Source organism: Bufo bufo, chromosome 6, assembly GCF_905171765.1.
Source record: "Bufo bufo chromosome 6, aBufBuf1.1, whole genome shotgun sequence".
NCBI classification, from domain to species: Eukaryota; Metazoa; Chordata; class Amphibia; order Anura; family Bufonidae; genus Bufo; species Bufo bufo.
The window spans coordinates 173,682,019-173,688,635 of record NC_053394.1 but is presented as its reverse complement, the minus strand read 5'-3'; positions in this window follow the sequence as shown (position 1 = coordinate 173,688,635).

Here is a 6,617-nt window from a genome sequence, read left to right as displayed (position 1 = left end):
GGGCCGAATGCGTGAGAAGTGGTTTGAAATCAAAATCTGTAAAAAATAGCCGGTGAAATCCGAAAGGTGCTCTTTGGAATGTGGGCCCCTTTGCGCACCTAGGCTGCAAAAAAGTGTCACACATGTGGTATCTCCGGACTCAGGAGAAGTTGGGGAATGTGTTTTGGGGTGTCATTTTACATATACCCATGCTGGGTGAGAGAAATATCTTGGCAAAAGACAACTTTTCCCATTTTCTTTATACAAAGTTGGCATTTGACCAAGATATTTATCTCACCCAGCATGGGTATATGTAAAATGACACCCCAAAACACATTCCCCAACTTCTCCTGAGTACGGCGATACCACATGTGTGGCACTTTTTTGCAGCCTAGGTGGGCAAAGGGGCCCACATTCCAAAGAGCACCTTTCGGATTTCACAGGTCATTTACCTACTTACCACACATTAGGGCCTCTGGAAAATGCCAGGGCAGTATAACTACCCCACAAGTGACCCCATTTTGGAAAGAAGACACCCCAAGGTATTCCGTGAGGGGCATGGCGAGTTCCTAGAATTTTATATTTTTTGTCACAAGTTAGCGGAAAATGATGATTTTTTTTTTTCCCTTACAAAGTCTCATATTCCACTAACTTGTGACAAAAAATAAAAACTTCCATGAACTCACTATGCCCATCACGAAATACCTGGGGGTGTCTTCTTTCCAAAATGGGGTCACTTGTGGGGTAGTTATACTGCCCTGGCATTCTAGGGGCCCAAATGTGTGGTAAGAAGTTTGAAATCAAAATGTGTAAAAAATGACCGGTGAAATCCGAAAGGTGCTCTTTGGAATATGGGGCCCTTTGCCCACCTAGGTTGCAAAAAAGTGTCACACATGTGGTATCTCCGTACTCAGGAGAAGTTGGGGAATGTGTTTTGGGGTGTCATTTTACATATACCCATGCTGGGTGAGAGAAATATCTTGGCAAAAGACAACTTTTCCCATTTTTTTATACAAAGTTGGCATTTGACCAAGAGATTTATCTCACCCAGCATGGGTATATGTAAAATGACACCCCAAAACACATTCCCCAACTTCTCCTGAGTACGGCGATACCACATGTGTGGCACTTTTTTGCAGCCTAGGTGGGCAAAGGGGCCCACATTCCAAAGCGCACCTTTCGGATTTCACCGGTCATTTTTTACACATTTTGATTTCAAACTACTTACCACACATTCGGGCCCCTAGAATGCCAGGGCAGTATAACTACCCAACAAGTGACCCCATTTTGGAAAGAAGACCCCCCAAGGTATTCGCTGATGGGCATAGTGAGTTCATAGAAGTATTTATTTTTTGTCACAAGTTAGTGGAATATGAGACTTTGTAAGAAAAAAAAATCAAAAAAAAAAATCATCATTTTCCACTAACTTGTGACAAAAAATAAAAAGTTCTATGAACTCACTATGCCCATCAGTGAATACCTTAGGGTGTCTACTTTCCGAAATGGGGTCATTTCTGGGGTGTTTGTACTGTCTGGGCATTGTAGAACCCCAGGAAACATGACAGGTGCTCAGAAAGTCAGAGCTGCTTCAAAAAGCGGAAATTCACATTTTTGTACCGTAGTTTGTAAACGCTATAACTTTTACCCAAACCATTTTTTTTTACCCAAACATTTTTTTTTATCAAAGACATGTAGAACAATAAATTTAGAGCAAAATTTATATATGGATGTCGTTTTTTTTTGCAAAATTTTACAACTGAAAGTGAAAAATGTCATTTTTTTGCAAAAAAAATCGTTAAATTTCGATTAATAACAAAAAAAGTAAAAATGTCAGCAGCAATGAAATACCACCAAATGAAAGCTCTATTAGTGAGAAGAAAAGGAGGTAAAATTCATTTGGGTGGTAAGTTGCATGACCGAGCAATAAACGGTTAAAGTAGGGTAGGTCAGAAGTGTAAAAAGTGGCCTGGTCTTTCAGGGTGTTTAAGCTATGGGGGCTGAGGTGGTTAAAGGAAGAAAACACTGGCAATTTATAAAATATCTAAGTGATTTCAGAGAAAAGAGGGCCTATCAAACGGGCAAAAAGGGCAGCAATCCATCAACGTCTGAGATCTCTTCGTCAGACATTGACTTCTCAGACTGTGAAGGAACATATAACCCAGGAAGGAACCAGATTAAAAAGGGACAGGGATCTTTCAAAAAACAGGGCAATAGAAGGAGGAGATGGGGAAAGCAACAAGGTGGGAATTATCAGGGTGTGTCCCAAGTGACTCCACAGCCTACCAATGTAAGTCCAACTTTAGGGATGGCATCCCAACAAGCTGCACCCACCTCTTCATCGGTACTATTACCTACTGGTTCATCCTCCTCTTTTTTAGGTCAGGGTCAACCCCCTTACCAACTGAGAGGCAGGAACAAATAAGTGATGCCCTACAGATAATTAATTTATCCCCACGGTCACTAACCGAGGCTGAGATCTCGGTTCTGCGGAAGGGCCTGTCCTTTGTCCCCACGACAAATTTTAAGGCCTTTACTTGGGTAAAGGATTTGGACCTGTTCTGCAGAAAACTAAAATGGAGGAAATTCTTTGAGGGCTCTAATAAGCAGTCTTATGAGAGATTAGGAATACTGGATAGTGATCGAGCCGATATGGAACTTCTCATGGAACTATGGGAAGAGAGCTCGAGGGGACCTGGAGAGGGTCCTTTTACTAAGCTCAGCCCCAAGAGTACCAGGTCACCACCATCACTCTCCAATTATGAACTTATCGACATATTCCAGCAACTCGTGACCAATGAACTAGAGAATCTCAATGTCCCCCAATGTGGGCATGGAAATCTGTCACAATTAGAAGCAGAGGCACTGAGTACCCTGGAGTCGAATAGATCCATCATCATCAAGCAGTCCGACAAAAGAAGGAAACTTGGTGATCATGGATCATGACTCTTACTCTGGGATGTGTTTGGACCTCCTGAAAGATGGAGGGGGTACCGGATCCTGTCGGGAGACTCGACTGATGTGTTCAGGGAAAGGCTTAGGTCGATTCTTCAATTCGGCCTGGGCATTAAGACCATTGGCAAGGCCGAATGTGAATTTTTGTTACTCACAGCTCCACAAATAGCTACCTTTTATAGCCTCCCAAAGATACACGAGGGGACAAATCCCCTCAAGGGTCGCCCGATAGTCTCCGGTATCAATTCCCTCACCAAAAACAGTGGGGTATATATAGATCAAGTGATGAGAGAATTTGTTCTCTCACTGGCTTTGTACACAAGAGATACAATAGACTTTTTAAAATAAAGTAGAGTCCCTAATTGTTGAACCATCTGTATTGCTCGCAAGCATAGACGTTGAGTCTTTATACAGTAGCATTCCACACGAAAAGGGATTAATAGCAATCAATTATTATCTTAGTAAGAGAGGGACACATTTTAGAAATCACTACCTATTTATTCTCTGTCTGCTGGAATATGTCTTGAAACACAACTATTTCTTGTTCAGGGGGTGATTTTACCACCAGCTCAGGGGGATGGCGATGGGGTGCGCATGCGCCCCCACGTATGCCAACCTCTTCCTGGGCTGGTGGGAGGACAACATTGTCTTCCCTGGCCACACAACATGGTGGCAGGATAAAATCGCCTTCTGGACAAGATACATCGATGATGTTTTTGTGTTGTGGAATGGAACAAGAGATGAGTTCACAAATTTCGTTGATGCTCTTAATACCAACGAGATCGGACTTCGATTCACTTCAGAGATCCAGACCGAATGTATAAGTTTTTTGGATGTAAAAATCTACAAGCAGGGGGAAAGGTTAACAAGTAATATGTTTAGGAAAATTTTCCTCTAGGTCTTTGCCATGGCAGCGTGTACCTGTGCACTGGGAGGTGCTGACTAACCCCCCCTTTTTTTTTTTTTCAGTATAAAGCTGTAGCCTGCTCTCATTACATTCATTGGAAGCTGTCTGGCACAAGGAAAGGTATAGAGTGGGCTCGGCATGCATGTTGGTACCTGCATCCCTTGTAATGGAGGCCATTGTGGCACTGAAAATGCATGTGGATCCAACACGCCCTGAATTTTATGGCGGCCATTATGGCACTTAACAGGTAGTATTTAGTGTTAGGATCCGTCTAACAGAGATCGCCTTGACGTACGGCAGACAGGCTCAGATGGTTTTGTACAAAATGCATTGGCCAAGCATCTCACTTTATAAATAAGCGTAGCATTAGCACTATAATTTTTGTGACTATGGCATTATTGTACTTTATCTGATTTGCAGGGTGCTGCTGCATTGTCTCTTTTTTTCCTCTAGGTCTTTGCCATAGCAGCGTGCACCTGCGCACTGGGAAGTGCTGACTAACCCCCTTTTTTTTTGCAGACATTTCTGAAAATACACATTGGATTTTACCACAGGAAAATGCACAAAAAAGGCAGGTGCAAAAAACGCTGCAAAAAAACCGCAAAACTGGAGAAAACCGCCACAGAAACCTATGTGTGAAAGCACGCTAAACAATTAAACAACTTTTCTGTAAAGCTAGACTCAGAAACATGAGTCAGTGTATTTTTATGCAGCAATATCAATTTTTATCAAGGGGCAGGAAGCTTCTGCTACCTACAGACTCCAGTAAATTTGGGGTAAGTAAATCTTTAGCTCTCTGCTTGTCCAATGGCAACACAATACAAATGGGATTTTTACAGCAAAAAAAAAAATACAATCTATAATTAACCTGAGCTTCCATAACACCTCAGCAGTGCCACAGGCTGATCACATTCATGCAAAAGGAGCCATGACCAAGTGCTGAGTGCATGCACAGTACTGTACATACTTAGGCTACTTTCACATTAGCGGTTTTTGCGGATCTGCCATGGAGCTGCAAAAACGCTTCCGTTACCATAATACAACCGCATGCATCCATCATGAACGGATCCGGTTGTATTATGTCTTCTATAGCCTTGATGATCCGTTATGAACACCATTGAAAGTTAATGGGGAACGGATCTGTTTTCTATTGTGTCAGAGAAAACGGATTCATCCCCATTGACTTACATTGTGTGTCAGGACGGATCCGCACCACATCGGACAGAAAAACGCTGCAGGCAGCGTTTTGGTGTCCGCCTCCAGAGTGGAATGGTGACTGAACTGATGCATTCTGAGCGGATCATTTTCTATTCAGAATGCATTAGTGCAAAACTGATCCGTTTTGGACCGCTTGTGAGAGTCCATGACGGATCTCACAAATGGAAATCCAAAACGCCAATGTGAAAGTAGCCTAAGTGCTCTTGTGAGGAATATGGATTAATATTTACTGTCAGCCATGTCCCCACACTCCCATGAGCTGACAGATAGCAGAGGTAGTGAACTCCACAGGAGGGCTCTGCTTCAAAGCCCCAGGCCTGATTGTCATCTGAATGTCAGTTGGCAAGGAAGAGAGCCCCCCATGGGGTCCAGGCTTCAAGGAGAAGGTCACACCTCACCTACACCAGTTTGGAGCCAACTGACTCCTGCAGGAAAAACCCCCAGCAGGGGGTATCTGCCCTTGCCCAGGATCAATGAGACCTCCCAGACATGTTGGCACTTACCTTCCATAAGGAATTATGAACCGCCTGGCCATCGCAGGCGCAAACTGGATACATATTTGTGTCCCGGTGGCCACGAGGTACGTTCCCATGGTCTTTGTTTAATGAGACGAGGTCAGGGTAGAGAGATATCCATATCTCCCCATAGAAACCACATAACGGTACCAGGTTTGGGCTCTACTTGTAGCCGGAACCCAGGCAGGTCCATTGGTCCCAGAACCATCTCCCTATGACCCTCTGGTCTGGAGCTATGAACCCTAAAGGGTTTTGTGGGTCATTTGCTGCCAGCCCAGAAGAGGGGGAGTGGACCCCTCCCTGAGGCCGGGAGGGGAGGGGCCGGCTACAGGTTGAAAGTCTGGTGCCAGCAAGTAGGCGGGTCTTTCTCTGAAGAGTGGTCACATCCTACAAATGTGTTTAGAGGGACCCAGGAAATAGCTGAGATCACGGCCCTTCATGTGGACTCCAGCAAAGAACATCTCAAAGGAACTTTGATCTTATCCGGTAACTGACTTTTACACGGCTTAACCCTGTTGTAACCATATAACCTCTAATCTGTAACCTCAGACCACTGTATATATTGTCTGTGTATATTGTGTTATATCTAGTGTGCCCATACGGCGATTAAATCTATAATTTAATCTTGTGCTATCTTGTATCTCTATCACGAATCCCCACGTCCGTGTTTTGGCCTAGTTATAAGCTTACCGCGGGTTGGTCTCTGACCCTATATAATCCCGTTAGCGGACCGGGCTTATATCAAATTAGAACTGGTGGCAGATACCCAGGCTGAGGAGTCGCTGTTTCACTGCGGCAGTGAAAAGGCTCTCTCAGCTTGTTGCCTCTCTGTGCCCGCGTGGACAGGAGGTGTGTGTGAAGCTATACCAACCTGACCTTACGTGCTCCACTGGAGGGCGTAACTTCACGTTTTTGGTAGACCCGTGACCATACCACGTCTCGTGAGCTCGACGTAGTTGACGTCAAGTGGGCACGAGGTGTGGTATTCATCACATATTGGTGGCAGCAACGTGGGATCGAGATACTAGTGTGTGTGAGTGTGAGAC